We start from the raw sequence: 20,436 nt of genomic DNA on the forward strand, positions 1-20,436 counted from the left end.
CTGCCGCCAGCCCATCCCAGTGAGCCGGCCGCCGGGCACCAGTGGCCACATGCGGGACAAGACCTGCGGTGTCCAGGCGACCCACTGCAGCAGGAGTGGTACAGCAGTGCCTTTTTAAGCCACCAGCTTTGGGGTATTTTGTAAATCATGCATGGAAATACTATGTAATTTGCCAATACATGACGCTGATTGTCATCGCCTCCTCCGGAGCTGGCCTAGACCTCCCGCAGCGGCTTCCTTCTCCCTGACGTGTCCCAGCGCCTCCACAGCACCCGGAGCTCAACACATTCATCTGGTTGTTTCGGGAGGGTCCCTGTGAACATAATTCACTCATTTTTTAAAAAGTGAGATTGGGTGTTGAATTTCATTATTTTTTCAGAATTTATCATGATATCGCTATGCCATGTGCTTCTTGACACTCGCTGAGGCTTATAGAATGCAGTTTCTAAGCTTGTGTGTCTAGACTGGACCTCGCTGAATAGTAGGGGTTGCTCTGATAATGAGCTACATACTTTGACTTCCTTCTTTTGGTGTAGGATTTTACACACAAGTTATTTTTCTATTAAAAGGGTTTTAAATTTATCTTTACATCTTTTAAAAATATATATTTTCTATTGATTTTAGAGAGGAAGGGAGAGGGAGAGAGAGATAGAAACATCAATGACGAGAGAGAATCATTGGTTGGCTGCCTCCTGCACGCCCCCTCCTGGGGATGGAGCCTGCAACCCAGGCATGTGCCCTTGACTGGAGTTGAACTTGGGACCCTTCCACCCACAGGCCAACACCCTATCCACTGAGCCAAACTGGCTAGGGCCATCTTTCCATTTTTAACAACTAGTTTGGTTTCTGAGTTTTATATGTTTCATAAAATGAAGTGAGTAGTGCCTGATGGTGTGGCTCAGTGGTTGAACATTGACCTATGAACCAGGAGGTCATAGTTCGATTCCAAGTCAGGGCATATACATGAGGCAGCCAATCAATGCTTCTCTCACACCACTGATGTTTCTGCCTCTGTCTCCCTCTCCCTTCCTCTCTGAAATCAATAAAAAATATATTTCAAAAAAACAAAGTGAGTAGATTTTTTTGTTTGACTGGAAAATATATGCACCCAGCATTGAAGTAATAATTATACAAAAAATAGGAAAAAGAAAAGAAAACCCAAGTAGCGTGCCCAGAGTCAGGCTGCCAGTAAGTGGCAGAGCTGTGGTGTGGCTATTTCCTTGAATGAGGTGTCCTAGGAATGCAGCTTTCCTTGATCATGATTTTTAAGAAATGTCAAAGGTATTCCAGCTGCTATAAAATTACCGAATACAGCCAATTTCACTCACAGAATTGGGCAGATACCACAGACACCAGAATGCGGAGGACAGAGTGTCCCGGGCAGTAGCCCATCTTGCCTTTTGGTTTCTGAATAAGAAACAGTAGGACCTCCCGAGACCCCTGGGCGCACATCTGGATGTGGTCCCTCTGCAAAGTGGCTGGGCTGCATGGTTTGGTACTTACACCACTGTGTTTGAGCCTGGCAGCTGGGAATGAGCATGGCCACTGGCCAATTGCATTGCCTGGGGAAACTCACCTCTTTGCTCCCTCATCTGTGTAGTGGCAGCGGGCACGATGCCTGCCTCCAGTGCCTGCCTCGGCACATTCAGCCCAGACACTGAGCCCGTGGAAGTACTTGGCAGCTGTACTAACTCCAGGCCTGGTGGCACCTGCCCGCGGCTCTCCAGACCATCAGCAATGGTGTTACAGGTGAGCAGGCTTTAATAATGCAGCAGATGAGCTTTCAAATTCTCTGGTTAAAAAATAAAAGTGCATGTAAACACACACTTCTAAATTCCCTTCAGAAGTTCAAATTCTACATGAAGACCCCACAGCCGAGTTACTCGTGGCTCCCTTCCCCCACACCCAGTGCGTTGTTCCGGGTGTTGGGTGGCGGCGGGGCATCCCGGCCCCGGGACCCTGAGTCCCTCGCAGTGCCCAGTGCTTCTGAGGTTTCAAACCTGCCTCCCCCTCTCGCACCCCTGCCTGCTCACCTCCGGCTGCATTTACGGACCACATCCAGATGTGCACACAGGGGTCTCAGGAGGTCCTACTGTTTCTTATTCGAAACCAAAAGGCAAGATGGGCTACTGCCCGGGACACTCTGTCCTCCGCATTCCGGTGTCTGTGGTATCTGCCCAATTCTGTGAGCGAAATTGGCTGTATTCGGTAATTTTATAGCAGCTGGAATACCTTTGACATTTCTTAAAAATCATGATCAAGGAAAGCTGCATTCCTAGGACACCTCATTCAAGGAAATAGCCACACCACAGCTCTGCCACTTACTGGCAGCCTGACTCTGGGCACGCTACTTGGGTTTTCTTTTCTTTTTCCTATTTTTTGTATAATTATTACTTCAATGCTGGGTGCATATATTTTCCAGTCAAACAAAAAAATCTACTCACTTTGTTTTTTTGAAATATATTTTTTATTGATTTCAGAGAGGAAGGGAGAGGGAGACAGAGGCAGAAACATCAGTGGTGTGAGAGAAGCATTGATTGGCTGCCTCATGTATATGCCCTGTCTTGGAATCGAACTGTGACCTCCTGGTTCATAGGCTGCTTATTGTACTTTCTTATCCCTGGAATGCTGTCCTGTTGGTAAGCCACCTTACATCCCTTTTGGGGGCAGGGAGCACCCACGGGCCCAGTATAGACAGGGCCACAGGCCCGTCGCACTGGCAGCTGTGGCCTCGTGCATGAGGCTGCCTGCTCGCAGGTGGCTTCGTTGCTGCTGACTTCACACTGCAGCGAACAGAGCAGCCGCTTCTCCCCTCGTGGTGCACAGGACCTGTGCTCCGGCCCCTTCCCAGGCCAGGCCCTGCTGGCCCCACACGGTTTCTGTGTTTCTGGTTCTACCATTTGTCTCTGGAGGGGGCACACCCAGGCAGATAACAGGACTCCTGGGCCCAGCACTCACTGGCCAGACCAGGGTGGAGAGCCCCACGGGACAGGTGCTTTCTGGCCTGGAGAACCCTCGAGGCAATCATCCCTCCTTACAGATTCTCTCCTCCCAGATTCTAGAAGCCTCACTTGGGTCCTGCCTGTTTCCAAATCTTAATGATTCCCCTTGGCCACAGAAGAAAGCCTTAAAGTAACACAAGCCCAGTCGGCTATTCAAAGCCATGTGGAGCCCACCTTAGCCTTCGTGACTATATCCACTCCTTCCCTGTCTCTTTTAACCAGGGGTGGGCTGAAACTTGGCAGCTTCTAGCCCTGCATTTGTGCCTATAATATGTTGTTTGGTTCCATGCATGTTGAGGGAATTCTACGCTTGTGAATCAAAAGAACTGTGTTCCAGTTTTCCTGTTCCGTAATCACAAATATTTTACATAAACTCATTTTATGTTGTAAACTAAGATTTGTAATATGTCACTAGCAAGATTGATCCTCCTCCTCATGAAACCCTTGCTAGTTGGGGGAAATAAAATATGTTAATCAGATTATATGCTAATTAGACATCCTAGGATTTGAGAGCTCTAGCCAAGAATCAGCACAGACCATGGTGTTTGGACATGAGGTTAGTTAACCAGTCACCTGGCACAGGCGGCAGGGAGATCCCGAGCTGAGGGTCCCCTCAGCCCAGCGTCTCTCCCTTTGTCGTCCGAGCCCCGGCAGGACCAGGTCCACGGCAGGCTTTGCCTGGGGCTCTATGGGGTCCCCACCATCGCCTCCCAATGAGGAGCAGGTGAGCCGGCCAGTGCTTCAGCCTATCCAACTCTCTCCCAATGGAAATGCGGAATGCTGTCTGTCTGAAGGTCCGACATGACATTCCGTTGGGAAATAGGGTTCTGCTATGAGGCACCAGCTAGGAGTTGAGTGGTCTGGTCTTCAGTCACAGGTGCAAAGGGTGGGCATGGCCTTCCCAGGGCGGCCGTTCTGCCATCAGAGAAGGACGCACTCCTGCCCCCTGGATGCACTGACTCCTCCTTCATATCCTGAGATCTGAGCCTCTGCCTCCCAGGAGGCTGCTGTAGGTACACAGTGTGTGTGTGTGTGTGTGTGGGGGGGGGGGGGGGGGGTGGCCCGGGACTGGAGACTTGATGCTGAAATATCAGACCCTAAGATAATTCCAGCCAAACCTCTTTTCACTGAAGTTTTCAGGTCACAGGCCCGGCCACGTGCCCCCATGGTCATGTCCCACCTGCTGCTTGGCTGCTGCCATTCCCTTTGGTGGAAAACAAGAAGGTCGGGCACCATGAGATCCCTCATCACGGGCTCCTGCCTCACTGCCCTCATTCACAGGAGCCTTCACACTCACAAAGGGGTGTGGAATGCCACAGCCACGTGGCTTTCGGGTTCAAAGGCTCGGAGAAGGGGCTAACGTGCAAATTGATACACAAGACAAGAAATATAAATCTGAAATTATGGTGGAAGCCAGGGAAAGCTTAGCTGTAGTAGCCAAGTTCCACTGAATCTCCGTTCCCATCTGCTTTTATTTATTAGAATACACAATTGCCTTTTAGGAATGCAAACAGACATATCAATGGTAATGTTTAGTAAACGGTAAGATTATCAGGTTGGGGGAGTTTGCTTTAGGCCATGGAGTCAGCAGTAGGTAATAAAATGCAAATATTCACCCTGGAATATTCAAAGAGCCCAATTCAGCCTCTGACTGGATTTCTTGTATTTATATTAATTACTTTTGATCTTGGTTCTCAGCAAAGGGACTCTGAGCTTCTCTCACAGCACTTTGACCCAACTGTGGGGTTTGCCCTCACACCACACATGCAATTCTCCCCTTGTCTGCAGACACAGCTGGTACCAACGATTCCATTCCATTCTGACACTCACTGGCAAAGTTGATATAGACCCCACAGGTTAAGGGCTCAGCCCCTGAGACTGCCCCCTTCAGATGCCAGCCTCCAGTCCCAAGCTGTCACCTACACTGGGGCTCCTGTAGGCTCTCCTCAGGCGTGGTGATTGGCTGGAATGGCTTGCAGACTCAGGAAAGTGCTTTACTTGCTCTTAGTGGTTCTTTGTAAAGGATACACATCACAGAGAGCCAGAGGGAAGGGAGCTATAGGGCAATAGGGACACTCACACCCCTGGGGCACCGCCGCCCAGTGTTCCCTGTGGTCACCAGCCCAGCAGCTCACCAAATCCTGTTCTTTAGGGTTTTTAAAAACTTTTTTTTTATGGAGCTTCATCACATAGGCATGATTGATTAAGTATTATAATTGGTCATTGGTGATTAACTCAATCTCTGCCCTCACGCCCCTCCTGGTGGGAGGGCAGGGGGTGGGGCTGAAAGTTCCAACCTTCTAATCTTCTCTGGATCTTTCTGGCAGCCACTCCCCATGCTGAAACTACCTATGGACCCCTGAACCCCAGTTATCTCATTTCCAAAGAAAAGACACTGTTAGGACTCCGGCAGGTCCCCAGGGTTTAGGTCTTTAGGAGCAGTGTGCCAGGAACTGAGGACAACAACCAAACACATATTCTTAGTATATCTCAGTGGCCATCTTTGGAAACGCCAAATTCCTCAAGGTCTCTGAGATGGAAATCCCTCCTTAAGTTACCAGGCAGACAGGATGTGCCCATGCGTCTGCCTCTAAGGGTCCAGGTGGCCTTTGAAGCTAATCTTGAGAAGCCATCTTGGATCTCGGGCTGCGGCGGCCACAGGTGTGTGCAGGAGGCTATAGGATGGCTGTGTTGCTGGCGCATGCCTCCTGTGCTTTTGCTAACACCTGACCTGGGCATTGAGGATAGTTGAGGTCACTGCTGCCTCTGTCTGGAGTGTTCTCCCCCTTCACTCCTTGCAGTAAATGGGTTGTTGCACACAGATCCCTGCCCTTCCTGCACACTTGGTGTGGAGTTCACAGTCCTATCTCAGGGACTTCAGCATTGGCAGGCCTGGGCTTTGGCCAAGGAACTGTGGGCAGAGGGAGGGCAGGTTCTGAGCCACATGGAGAGTCGCCACTAGTTTCTGCATGCCCTTGGGTGCTGGCTCAGTCCCACAGTGACAGTGCCTCATCGAGCCACTCGCCCAAGGAGTATGCACGGCATACAGACAGCCCTGCATGCAAGCCTGGCCGCTGGCCAAGGCCGGCAAGCCACAGCCTGCTCACTCCAGCCAGAGAGATGCTGTCGCTGCCAGTCTGGATGATGACCTGCAGTGTCCCTGGAGACAGCGCCTGCTGGCTCGTGTCCCCAGCAGTTTTAAGTCCCGATGGGCAGGCCTCTCTCTCTGCTGTGAGCGCCCATCAGAGCGCCTGCTGAGGTGCAACCAGTTTGTCGTTGGCGCTCGCAGCTACTTCAGGGTGAGAGAGTTCGCTACCAGGCAGGTCTTCGATAACTGGTTGTGTACTGCATGATTCTATTATGAGTTGACGACCTTCAATACTTGTACTTTTCTTCTCTATTTAGTTTTGGTGTTTTGAGATTAGACACCTTGGTGGCATCTGTACCGGAGGTGAGCGGCAAAGTAAGAGGCGATGAGCTCACGCTGGTTAGTTCAGAAGACAGTGGTGGAGAAGGAGACCGGACTCCCGTGTCAGCGTGGTCCAGAGGCTTCTGTGTATGCCATTCTCCTGGTTCCACAGAACAGCCCACGCTGGCCTGGAGAATTCCTTGGACCACATTTTAGCCTAGTCAACATTTGCTGCCTAAATGATTGATGCTTCCAGAACATAACAGCAGCTTTCAGTGGCCACAATTCTAATGCTGAAAACTCTCTGTCATTACCTTGAGTGCTCACAGCCAACATAGGTCCTGATTTTACAGCGTGCCTCCTGACCTCACGCTGCCATCTCACAGTGAAGGAGAGATCTTAGTTTAGGCTCCCCAGAAGGAAAAGTGTGAATGCTAGTAATTTGAGAGGCCGGGCTGCCAGTGATGCGTGTTCCAATCATGTTAACCATAGTGGGTGCTGGGCTTAGATCCACCAGGGAGCTCAGGGCCCCATGTAGGACACTTGCTGAGAAGTACCCACAGAGGGAGGGCTGTGCTGGTAACACACTACTCCACTGCCCTTGCGGAGGGCTGCTCTAGGGCTGCTGGTTTCCTGGTGCTTCCACCTGCTCCCTGGTGCCCACAGTGCCCCCAGACAGGCCTGCAGGCACGCACGGCCTGAGGGGTGAGGAGGGGTGAGCAGGGTGTGCATCTGAGTATAGCACTTGGCTGTTACAATGCAAATGTTAACTACCACTGTCTCTTCAGATTTCAGTTGTGTTGTTTTGATGGTAGAGTCTTTTTTGAAAGAGACCTTCACCTTCCATATTTTCTCTCCTCTCCCTTTTTCTCTCCGGTATGACATGAGGCACATACATTTTTGAGGCCTCTGAGTGGAAGGGGAGACAGGACTTTAGATCTGGTGTCCTTGAACTCCCATCTGCTTTCTTCTCCTTATCCGCATCTGGCTCCCTGAGCTGTTGTATCCACATGCCCATGGGGTCCTTGGCTCCAGAAACAGGTATCCTTGACTGCTGAGCTCTGGGTCTGAGGCCCACAGCCTCCCCGAGCCCAGCTGTAGCTCCTCGCCAGAGCATGTGGGAACTTCAGGTCCTTTGAGGGCACACACAGGGAGACAGAAACACTGCCTTAGGGCTCATTCATCTACCCATAACCCTCCACCAGTGTGGTGCTATTTCTCGCTGCACCAGTGCCTGGCTCAATGAGCAGTGCCCTGGGTTTCAAAGGTGGATGTTTCTTTGATTTGAGTTTTCTCTTTCAGTCACTCACTGTTAGGTTAGGTGGCTCAGGAGGCGGCGCAAGAAATAGAGTCCAGTGAATCAGAAAAGAAAGGAAAGGAAAAGGTTTATTCTGCGTCCCCGGGAGACCCACGTACCCCAAGGACAGGGCACGTGGATTCACACCAACAGGGAGGGGGGCGCTTTTTTTATACTGCGGTTGGGTGAGAAGCGGGGACATGAGCTGAGGAATTCTCTGCTGCAGGGAATGGGCGGAATATTCAGGACAAAGTTCTTATCTGTGTGGGGGTATGTGAATTCAGGGAGAAGAAGCTGGTATCTGTGTCTGGCACCTTGATCTGTGAGAAATTCCAGGGGAAGTCCATTATCTTGTCATGTCTGCATGTATCCGATCCTGGGCTCTCTCCGACCTAACACTCACCATCCCTCCTCACATTCCTGATTACCTCTGGAGGAATGGCCGACACGTTTGTCTGTTCGCTGTTTTGCGCCTCTCTCTCTCTCTCTCTCTCTCTCTCTCTCTCTCTCTCTCTCTCTCTCTCTCTCTCCTCTCTTCACTGAGACCTGACAGAGGGTATTTTGCTTTGTGTCCTATCCTTAGTTTGGCTAGTGCAAACCTTGAATGTCACATTGCCCAGGTCTGGCGAAACTTAAGAAAAAATAATGAAAATCCTTGGCTTATGAAACAAATGTCTTGCTTCAGATTTGAAAATCTTTCTCTGGGTGTCAGAATGTAATGTGTAGCAGGAAACCTAAAGATCCCGGAAGGAAATGAACGTCTTTGGCAGAGTAAGAGCGAGGTCAGTACAAGCAGGCAAAAGAGAAATGAACACTCACATATTTCAATAATATTGCAATATTGCTCTCCATTTCATTATAGTCTTTAGTTTTATTTTATTTTGAAAAGCAAGACATGTTCTGGAAAAAATCAATCAATCTTACTTATTCCCTCTTCTATTTCCTCTATCCGTCGCTTGAACTTTCCATAAATTCGCTTTGAAACTGGATACAGTGGTTACAATGCAAGCCTCTCCGAGAAATAGGAAACCAGTTCAAAGGGACTGGAGCAGGCCCACGGCTGGCCCGCGGCTGCCGCAGGCTGATGCACGGCTCAGGCTCAGCGAGGTCCCAGGGCACAGGCCCGGCCCTGTCCGCAGGGTCGTCTGCAGCAGCGCCCCTCGCAGCAGCGGGTGTCCTGTGGCTCTCGCCCCTCGTCCAGACACGCCCTCTCTGGGGGAGCGGCACGCCTCCCTGCCACGACTTCCTCTGACGTGCGAGGGGCCTGGAGTGGACAGTCGAGTTGCCACCAGACACTGCCTTTCAGTACAGAGACTGCACCCCCAGCTGCCAGGGGTGCGGACTGATGCCCCTCCCGCCTCCCGGGCTGCACTGCTGGAAGGAGGCTGCCTTGCTCAGGGCTGTGCCCGTCCTTGGGATCCAGCTGTGGGGCATCGCATAGGCAGTGACCCTTCAGATGTTGGTTATTGGCATCAGCCAGGACCTGTGTCAACCCCTTTAACATGTCTGTGTTCTCCTTTCCTCCCAGGAAGGCCGGCTGAAGGAGAGCTGCTCTGGCTCTTTCTGTAAGTACAGCTCAGGGTTCAGGCCTGTCCTTGGAAGCATTCCGCCCTTGCTTCTTCGTCATCAGGGCCACTCTTGACCTTACAGACGAAGTTTGCTGACTTCTGTGCTAATCTTTCCCCAAAGGTCTGTGGCAGTTTACTCAGTTAATTCTCCTCAGGGTGCTAGTCAAGAGCAAGAAGAATCTAGGATTCTTCTGGATTCTCACCATAAATTCCCCCGGGGAACATCTCCCCAATCCGATGGGAAAGACTCGGGTCAGGTGCCTGTTCCTCAAGCAATGACTGATGGGAAGAATGGGTTTCCCTGTTTTGGAGGATGGAACAGATGTAGGGAGCCAAGCAAATGACCACACTGTGAGCTGCTGGGAAGTCTGTGATAGCATGTCGACGCCCGATGCCTCCGGAGCTGCGCTGGCACAGGGCTGCGTGGATGGCAGCTGCCCTGAGCCGGGGGCGGGCTGCCTGCCTTCCTGACACCTGCCCCTCAGAGCCGCGCAGCTGCTGGCGTGGTCAGTGCCCGATAAAGGCTTATATTGGCGAGGCCCTCTGTCATGTCTGCCAAACGTGTGGGTAAAAAATTCAAATTTCTAAGTGCTATAGTCACCCTCTATAAAAATAAACCTCCAATGTTTAGTGCCTTTAAACCTTTAAAATTTAGCAAGTTAGCCCTGGCCAGGTGGCTCTGTTGGTTGGAGCATTGCCTGTACACCGAAAGGTGGTGGTTTTGATTCCTGGTCGGGGCACATACCCTCGTTGTGGGTTTGATCCCTGGTTGGTGGCATGTGCGGGAGGCAACAGTTGAAGTTTCTCTCTCTCTCTCTCTCTCTCTCTCTCTCTCTCTCTCTCTCTCTTTCTCTCTCTCTTCCTTCCTCCTTCCCTCCCTTCCTCTTTCTAAAATTAATTTTTAAAATATATTTTTATTGATTTCAGAGAGGAAGAGAGGAGGAGGAGAGAGAGAAAAACATCAATGATGAGAGATTGGCTGCCTCCTGCATGCCCCACACTGGGGATTGAGCCCACAACCCAGGCATGTGCCCTGACCTAGAACTGAACCTGGGACCCTTCAGTCCACAGGCTGATGCTCTATCCACTGAACCAAACCAGATAGGGCTCTAAAATTAATTTTAAAAAGTTAACAAGTTAAAAAAATACCACAGGTGAATTCAGGTCTGGGGCTTTTCTGCTCACTGAGGATTTTACTATCATGTTAGGAGTTTAAAGGTACCAGCCTGGAAGTCACCCATGTGTTGCTGGGGACTCTAGTTCAGAGGATGTAACAGGAGTTTTAAAAAATAAAGAGAGAGTCTATGGCCAAATGCTTTCCATAATGTTCGATAACAAGGAGAAATGGGCTGCTCTGCCTGGCAGCTGAGCGCCGCCCACACCTCACCAGCAGCTGGGAGAAGGCCTTGTCCTCAGGGCACCCCGCCCCCTGCCACGGCCCATCCCGACAAGCAAGCGCTGTCGGCTCAGCAGAGGCGCACAGTGGTCTGAGTCACACCTGCTGCGGGGCCTGGACAGGCCTTTCAGACCTGAGGGTGCCTAGAAGGGCCCAGGGTCACACAGACGTGTGGGAGGCGTCCTGCCACAGGCGCAGCCTGCAGTTCGGGGGCTTGTCTCTCCGGTCAGGAGTCAGAATTAAAAGGTTTTTCGTTCAGCGACATGCCCCGTGGTGCTGCCTATGGGGAGGGGCCGCCCCGGCCTTGGGCCTCTGCCCGCTGTTCAGCGGCTCTGAGACCAGGCTCACGTGCACCGACCGCACGCTCTGCCCGTCCTCTGTCAGGGGTGCCTTGTTTCCGTTTCCTGACACGACATTTGATCGTAATATTCCCAGTGATCTGGTGAGTGTTTAAGAAAATCAACAATAGGATTCTTTGCAAATTGTTAAAGATCTGCTGATAATGTGTTTTTTCAATACATCCGCCCAAATGATGCAGGCTTAACTGTGAACATTTTCATAATAAATGAAATAAAAGCAGTTATGCTATGCAGCTTTATGAAGGTTTGAATCTTTTGCTTACCTCCCAGCAGTTTACGCTTCTTTCTGTGTGTGTGTGAATTTGTGCGGGTTTGAGCAGCGTAGTGGGCAAAGGAATGAAGTCGGGCATCAGAGGTGCCCCCGAGCAGTGGGGCGTGAGGATGACCCGGAAGGACCGCAGAGCAGGCTTCCACGGTGGGCGTGCAAAGTAATCTGGAAACGAAACTTCCCCGGAGGAAGAAAACATCCAGTATCGTATTGCAGCTGCTCTCTGCACCCCTGAGCAGGTCATGGAATCGCTCTAGGAACACACAAGGTTACACGGTGGTTTCGAAACGGCTCAGGGCCCAGGAATGCACCGCGCTGAAGCGTGTGCTGCAGGTCCTTCCTGGATGGCGTCCCAGGACATTATTTCCAGAAAGGCGTAAATAGGCTGCGCTCTTCTGTTCAGGGCATGGCTGGGAGGAGAGGCTCGGAGTGCCACTGGCTCCCAGTTCTCCATCCTGCTGGGGGCCGCCGCCGACTTAAACGTCTCTCCAGGCGGGGCCCTGGTCCGCGCTGCTCAGTAGGTTGTCCGTGCACTGATTCCCAGTCAGGGCTCATGCCCTGCTTCTGGGCTGGATCCCCAGTAGAAGAGAGTTGATGGATGTTTGTCACATCCATGTTTCTTTCTGTTTCTCCCTCTCCCTTCCTCTGTATATAAAATCAATAAAACCCATATTTTAAAAAATAAACTCTTCCAGGTTGGGAGGGGAGCTGAGCAGCGCCTCCTTCCCCTGTCCAGGGGTGTACAGTGGTTGCCAACTGGGCAGAGCCCAGTGCAGGGTTTCAGTGCTGGAAGGCCTGGCAGACCCAGTACTTACACAACAAAACAAACAAAAACAAACAAAATGCAGTTAAAGGACAGAATGTCTCTCTCTGGGAATCTACTTTCAGAGAAACGTGACCCTGATGACCAAGAAGCAAGGGTGAAGTGTTTTCAAGGACAGGCCTGAACACCTGAGATCAACTTATAGAAAGAGCCAGAGCACATCCCCTTCAGCCTGCCTTGCCAAAAATGGTTTGGATCAAAATCTAGTTCATCGTCTTTCAAGAATCCTATCATATCCTAAGATTTTACCAAATAAGACAGATTTCCTTTGATAATTCATGCCTAGATGGCTTGAGTCCCAGGAATAAGGTGTGAATGAGATGTCACCATTCGGATGTCCATCATCAGATAACCTCTGAGCAGCACTCACGGACTGTGCCCAGGCGTGGGGACTGAATGTTTGTGTCCCCGTCCATATGCGAAGCCCAACCCCCAATGTGACTGTATGTGGACATGGGTCTTTACAGATGTAATTAAGGTAAAATGAGCTCATAGAGGCACATACTGCTGGTGTCCTCATGAGAAGAGAGACACCAGGGAGTTCCCTCTCTCCTCTCCACCTGCACAAAAACGAGGCCCAGTGAGAGGCCCGCCTTCTACATGCCAACAGAAGAGGCCTTCGAATAAACCTGCGTTACTGGGACCTCAACCTTGCATTTCCAGCCACCAGAACTGTGATCAGAGCATTTCTGTTGTTCAAACTGCCTAGTCTGTGCTATTTTGTTACGGCGTCCTGAGCTCACTAATACATCACACGAGCAAGCACACCTCTCTGTTGGGTGCCTGGAGTACTACTGATAATGATAACAGCACTAATAATAGATTTACCATTTATCGATCACTTCTTATGGACCTGGCATTGATGATCATTTCTCCTTTCGCTGTGGGTGCCTTTCCCTTCATACTCTTGGTGAGTCCTGGTTATGATGGAGGGAATCTTGCCTGTTATCACGAGGGCAACATGCCCATGACCAAAACCTGGGCTGAAGACTCAGTTTTATATATTGCATTTCCCTTTAGATTTATATAAATTTAACAGATTATAGTTCTATTTTATTTTAGTACTGGGGGCTTGTGGAAACCCTTTCGGTAAAAGCTGATCACATGAGTCTTCTGGGTTCATGCGTCTAAGGTCGTGTTTGTTCAAGGCCATCCCAGCAGGGACTGGTGTCACGTGGTCTCTTACGCCATGGGTGTTGAGGGAACAGAAGGAAAAAAGTCCCATCTGGAGATCTTTCCTGCAGCAATAACAATTTTTTCTTTAACCACTTCATTCATCTGAGCCTAGAAGGTTCTAGGAGATTCTATGTTGAGTAGGTGACCCCTTGACTCTTTCACTACCTGTTCTATCCCAATGGGGAGCTGAATGGTAGCTAAGAACAGGTTGTGCCACATGGGCCACAGGACTGGCGCCCAGAACTGGGTCAGAGGTGAGGGGAGGAGACGTGGCAGTGCCAGGGCCTTGCCCCATCGGCTCTTAAAGCAAGATTCAGATTGGATAATGCCCTTTGCTCCACTTTTCAAACGGCCCTCACACAAGGCTACCTCTCTCCCTGCTTCAAACCCCACCTCCTCTCTTCTCACCACCCTCTTGCTCTGGTTCATTTCAGCCATTATACCAAGCATGTCAAACTCAAAGGTAACATGGGCCAAATAAATAAGGTTTAAGTTGATGTGGGCCGTAAAAAAACAAAAGCTTAAATTTTCATAGAAACATAGATTTATTTTAATAGAGACATGCTGAATACAAAGGGCTGAAATAAATGAGTAATCGTTAACATAAAATAATAGGACATTTTAATAAAAATTAATATTTTTCCTTGAACATTAACTTACAGACACTGAATAACTGCAAAAATTAATAAGCATAACACAAATAAATCTCTGAAAGCGAAATATTTCCTGTTGCACACACCAAACAAGTCAGTCCAAGACTAATGATGTGGCCATCGGCTGCTAAAATATTCGCTGCTAGTATTAGTGGAGAGAAATGGTGCACCTTCGCGTAAGGCACGTAAGGGAAATGAATGCAACACGATTCTAGTAATCAGTCATTAGTGAATGATGTAGTTCGTTATTAATAACTAGAGGGGGGTGCACGGATTCATGCACCAGTGGGGTCCCTTGGCCTGGCTTGTGGGGATTGGGCTGAAACCAGCTCTCGACATCCCCCGAGGGTCCTGGATTGCGTGAGGGTGCAGGCCAGACCGGAGGACCCCACCAGTGCACAATCAGGGCCAGGGAAGGACCGCGGGAGGGCTCAGGGAGTGTCCGGCCTGTCTAGCCCAGACCTGATCAGCTGGACCCCAGCAGCAAGCTAATCTACTGGTTGGAGGGTCTGCTCCCTGGTGGTCAGTGTGTGTCATAGCGACTGGTTGAATGAATGGTCAGATACTAAGCATATTAGGCTTTTATTATATAGGATTATGTATAACAGGATATTGTAAAAATGAAGTTATGAAATTTTTATTAAAGTGTTTCTTACATACTGTTATATTGGCTGGGCCGCAAAAAATATTTGTTGTGGGCTGCATGCGGCTTGCAGGCCGCAAGTTTGACATGCTTGCATTACACTCTTAGTCCGTTCATGTGGCTGCCAGTCCTGAGGGTGGACAAGGCAGATAGGGCCTCCACATTGCACCATAAGGTTTTTTTGATAAAGGTTGCCAAGCCAATCTTGCTGAACCATGTTCATCCCAGTGTGGTCATAGGTGACATGTCATACTGTCATGCAGCTGACCCATTAGGATGACTGGGGACAGGGCAGCATTGCTGTCTCACTCACATCTCTGCACAAAGGTAGACCACAACCCATTAGGAGGCTGCTCTCCTGGGTAGACACCAGCACTGCCAGACATTTTCCTAGTGTAGCCCGATCCCTGAAGTAGTCAATTTGCAAGAATGAGCTCTTAATCTTTGAGCACAAGCCACTATTTTCTTTCCTTTCTAATCATAGTCTCAGCGAGTTGTGTTTATCTGGAAGACACTGGAACAGGTCAGCATCATTTCATTTAAAAAGCCAAGTTCAATAGGCCCTGCCCAGGTAGCCAAGTTGGTTAGAGCATTGGCCCCATACGCCAAGGTTGTGGGTCTGACCCCGGTCAGGGCACATATAAGAATCAACCAGTGAATGCATGGGTAAGAGGAACAACACATCACTGTCTCTCTCAAATCAATCAATTTTTTTTTTTTATTTAAAGAAATGGCCTGATTTAAAAAAAACAAGTTCAATAGTCAATCCTACCAACCTGGAGTGGCTCTAAGACTAAGGAGAGCTGTGCTCCTCTCTGGAATCTGCGACTAATTTGTTTGTTAAATTGGGCCAACAATGGAACTGGTAGCTTTTCTTACTTTGGTTGGCATCTAGGTAAGAACTGGAGGCCTCAAACTTGTTTCTAGAACATGTGCCAAAAGAATGGCTCCAAATCTATTATTAGGGACAATAGAAATTTGTCAACTGTAGCTTTAGGTATCGAACTAACATTTTTTCCCATTCCTATGCCGTCTGCCATTTTCCTTTTTATATCTAAGCCCCTCTCCTCATCCATCCCGTCTTCCTTCCTTCCTCCCTCCCTCCCTCCCTCCCTCCCTCCCTCCCTCCCCCCCTCCCCCCCTCCCTCCCTCCCTCCCTCCCTCCCTTCCTTCCTTCCTTCCTTCCTTCCTTCCTTCCTTCCTTCTTTCCTTCCTTCAACCAAATATGACATATATGCCAATATTATGCTAGGCCTCAGAGAAACAAACACAAGAGCTCATGGTTTCTGTCCTCACAGAGCTCCTTGTCTTCTCAGCGAATCTCTGTTTGATTCCTGACTTATTTTTTTAAAAGATGGAACGCTTCACCAATATGCATGTCATCTTTGTACAGGGGCCATGCTAATCTCCTCTGTATGTTCCAATATTAGTATATGTGCTGCCGAAGCGAGCACACTTATGATACAGACTGCCCTGGAATTCTGTGAGGGGATGTAGGACCGCACAGAAGGCTGCTGGGGAGGGGCATGGATGGTTGCACCTGGAAGGGCACTGACTTTGGGGGCACTGTGAGCGTGGCGGGTCTCACAGCTGGCACCAGCATGCCCAGGAAGGAGCTCAGAAGGGAGAAGCTGGGAGACATCTGGTCTAGGCTGAACAACATTGGTCGGAGAACAGAATCTCAAGGATCTCAAGGGTGGTGGTTGGTACCCAGCAAACCCTCAGAAATGCTTTTGCCCCTTTGAGTAACTGGATGGTGAGCAGAGCCCCCAGGGACAGTCGCGGCAGCAGGCACCTAGCTGCAAGCGAGGCGGGGAGCGGGGGGCGGGGGGCGGGGGCCTAACCGGATCCCTCCACCACCACCCCGTCTGGTCTGCATGCTGGGGGTCTGCGCACCTCAGTCGTTAGGACAGCAAGTTCATTCACAGCGACTGGGTGATGTCATCTGATGGAAAACAAAACACAACACATGGACCTGCAAACATAGCACCCTTCTTCTTTAAAGTTTTGGGACTCACTAACCTCAAAAGATGTTATGAAAGCATCAAGCACAGAGGCAGGTCCAAAGTAGATATTAAATTAAGTAATCCAACAAAAATTAGCTGAATTAGAAAAATGATTAGTTCCAAATCTCAAGTTCACCTGAGAGACAAGCGCATCACCTTGCGTTAGTGGGTGGGAAACGAACCACAAGTGTCACTAACTTGTCCAGGTGTCCAGCTGGCCAGCCCGAGGCTGCTGTCCACCCAGAGTAACTCCCAAGGTGCTTCCTGAAGGGGAATGCAAGAGGGAAGGGCCGTCTGACATCCCTGAACATGTTTTTTAGTAAGAACCTGTATCTTCCCCTCAAGGTATTTTCTAGAACAACCTAGAACATTTTATCTTCTTTCCCTATAGACCTCAGGGGTGAAGGGAAGTGGAGGTGGGGAAGGGGTGGGCCATTCCAATCATCTTATATAATAGAAGCCTAATAATGCAAATTGACCGAACAGCAGAATGACAGGCACAATGACCTCTTGCTATGATGCCCACTGACCACCAGGGCGCAGACCCTCAAAGCAGGAGCTTCCCCAGCCTGCAGGCCCGGGCTAGCCAAGGTGGGTGCCAGCAGGGTCCCCCTGATCACCCTGCGGGTCACCCCACAGATCGGCCCTGATCGCCGGCCAGGCTTAGGGGCCCTACCTTATATATTGGTAACAGTCCCTTAGATTTAAAAATCAAAACCTGACAAGGCTACTCTACCACTGAAAAAACAGGATGATGCAGCGATAGCATGCATGGACTCGGGCTTGCACATTTTGTGGTCAGCCCTGATTCTGACACTTATAACTGTGTGAGAAAGCCAATTACTTAACTTCTCTCTGCTTCAGTTTTTCCACCCATAAGATGGGAAAATGGTACTACTGCCTCAGAAGGATCATGTTATGCACTACTTTTTATAATCAGGGCAAAAACAATGTAGCTGCCCATACAGCAGCAAGATGCCTTTCACTTGTAGGAAAAGTATGGTCACTGGTGCATGCAGTGTCCCAGATTGCGAGAGGGATGTCTGACAGCCGGTTTAGGCCCGACATTCCCCAAGGGGTCCCGGATTGGGAGAGGGCTCAGGCTGGGTTGAGGGACTACCCCCCTGCATGAATTTCATGCAACTGGCCTCTAGTTTAGTTATAAATGTCCAGGACTCGATCTCCTGCTCTCCTCCGCCATCCTGTGAGTTCCCCGACATGTGCGCCTATCCCTCCCTGTGTCCAGGACACATCCACAGACTTTGCCATCTATGAGGTCCTTCTAGCACTTTCCTCACTGAATGGTGCTCCTGGGTTTAGTGGCTGTTTGGAGGACAACTCAGCTCAGGGCGGAATGGTCAGACTTGAAAAGGAGCAGCCCACCGACCCTGCAAGAAGCCCCAGCATGTGTCCTGGCTCAGTGGCTCCTGGCCCCATATCTGTGAACAGAAGTCAGAAGAAGGCAGTTTGGAGTCCGGAATGTACTGGGCAGTTTGTAAGTGCTGAAGGGAGTTTGAGATCCAGGATCTGCCACATCCTGCAACTCACAACTGGTGTTTCCTTCTGCGTGGGCAGGTGCCCAGCAGTGCCAGGTCTCGCAGGGCACAGCGTGCTAGGGCCACTGTGGCACACGTGGAAGGAAGCATGCAGCCCAGGGAGTGCAAGGGATCCTACTGGAATTCAGCTAATGCAGCGGAACAAAGAAGCTATACACACATATATTCAGAGATGTGTCTCCAGGAGCAGCTGGTGAGAAACCCAGCACGTGCCTCTCTCAAGATGGGGAGATATCTGACAGCTGCCAGCGCCCGCAGACCACTAGGAGTCCCTCCCTGGGCCCTGAGCTCACAGAAAGCTGATTGCTGGAGGGCCATACACGAGGGCAGGGCAGGGCAGGGCAGGGCATGTGAACTTTCAAATGTCACACACACAAGAAACCCACCCTCAGCTCCATCACTGTGGCCTGTGTCTTGAGGCCAGTTTAAATGCAATTGGTCTTGTATTGGGTGTTGAGAACCCACATGCTCCCACCACTAACGGGCCCCATGGACAGATTCCAAACTGAATGCATAGCCCATGGAACTCATGGTGCGTGAGCTGAGCCCTTGTGTGTGGACCTGTCTGCCACCCAGATGGGCTTCGGGCTGCAGCACGCTGGACGCAGGGCACTGGGGGCTGATCCTATCAGCGATGTCTTCCAAGTTTATTAGACGAATAGCAACATTTTCTGCTAATAGTTTTAATTCTGCATTAATTGTTGTAAAATTAACATAACATAAAACCTGCATAAAATAACAGAAGTCCAGCTTCCTAAATTTTTTACATAACATAAAATTATTTTTATATAAAAGAATATTTTAAGTCTTGTCCCTAGAAACTAAAGACTGTATAGGATTTGGAAATGAGAGTGTGCCAAATCCTGGCCTGGAAGTGTGGTCCACACTTTCACCAGTACACTCTGTCTTAATTTCTGTAAACATTATAGTAAGTTTTGAAGTCAGGTGGAGTGGGTTATACAACTTTGTTTTTGTCCTTCAATACTGAATTAGCTATTCTGAGTCTTTACCTTTTCATATAAACTTTAAAATCAGATTGTTGATATCCACAAATAACTTACTGGGATTTTCATTGAGATTGGATTGAATCTGTAGATCAAGTTGGGAAGAACCAACATCTTGAGTCCTCCTATTCATGAATATGGAATATCTCTTCATTTATTTAGTTCTTTGATTTCTTTTATCAGAATTTTGTAGTTTCTTCATATAGATCTCACACATAGTTGTGTTAGATTAGTCCCTAAGTATTTCATTTTGGAAGGGTACAAAAGTAAATGGAAATGTGTTTTTAATTTCAAATAGAGCAATGGAACAGAATGGAGAACCCAGAAATAGACCCTCATAAATATAGTTAACTAATCATTCACAAAGGAGCAAAGACAATGCAATAGAGAAAAGAGTCTTTTCCACAAATGGTGCTGGAATAACTGGACATCCACATATAAAAAAATAAATCTGGACATAATCTTACTCCTTTCATAAAGATTAACATGCAAAATTCAAATGTATACGATTCCCAGAAGATAGCAGGAGAAAATGTAGATGTCCTTGGGTATGGTGATGACATTTTAGGTATAACACCAAAGGCACAATTCATGAAAAAATTTAGTAAGCTGGACTTCACTAAATGAGAACTTCTGTTCTGCAAATGACATTGTCAAGAGAATGAGCTCACAAGCCACAAACTGAGGGAAATACTTGCAAAAGACACAACTGGCAGAGGACTGTTATCCAAAATGTACAAAAAAGATTTAAAACCCCACAATAAGAAACACACACAACCCAATTCAAAAATGGGTAAAAGTCCAAAAAAAACCTCATCAAAAAAGATATACATATGACAAATAAGCATATAAAAACATTAGGAAATTATAAATTAAAACAATGCATTACTGTTGCACCTATTTAAAATGTCCAAAAGACAAAACATTGACACAAATAAATGAAAGATATTCTGTTCTTATGGAATGGAAAAATTAATATTGGTAAAATGTCAACACTTCCTAAAGCAATCTACAGGGTCAATGCAATCCCTCTCAAACTTTCAATGGCATTTTTCACAGAAGTGAAATAAATAATCCTAAAATTTGTATGGAAACACAAAAGAACCTGAATAGTCAAAGCAATCATCACAAAAACAAAGCTGAGGTATCACAATTCCTGATTTAAAACAATATTAGAAGCTATACTAATCAAAACAGGAAGGTATTGGCATAAAACCAGACACATAGATCAATCAAACAGAATAGAGAAACCAGAAATAAACCCATGTGTATAGAT

General features: G+C 48.7%; 1 non-coding gene across 1 annotated transcript; it reads right to left on the reverse strand.

Annotated features, from left to right (window-relative positions):
- Positions 1–15,942: 15,942 nt before the first annotated feature.
- LOC118652536 lies at positions 15,943–16,048 on the reverse strand. Its single transcript, XR_004966657.1, has one exon. It is a non-coding gene; the product is annotated as a U6 spliceosomal RNA (small nuclear RNA).
- Positions 16,049–20,436: the final 4,388 nt, after the last annotated feature.

The sequence above is a fragment of the Myotis myotis genome, unplaced genomic scaffold (assembly GCF_014108235.1).
Source record: "Myotis myotis isolate mMyoMyo1 unplaced genomic scaffold, mMyoMyo1.p scaffold_m19_p_31, whole genome shotgun sequence".
NCBI classification, from domain to species: Eukaryota; Metazoa; Chordata; class Mammalia; order Chiroptera; family Vespertilionidae; genus Myotis; species Myotis myotis.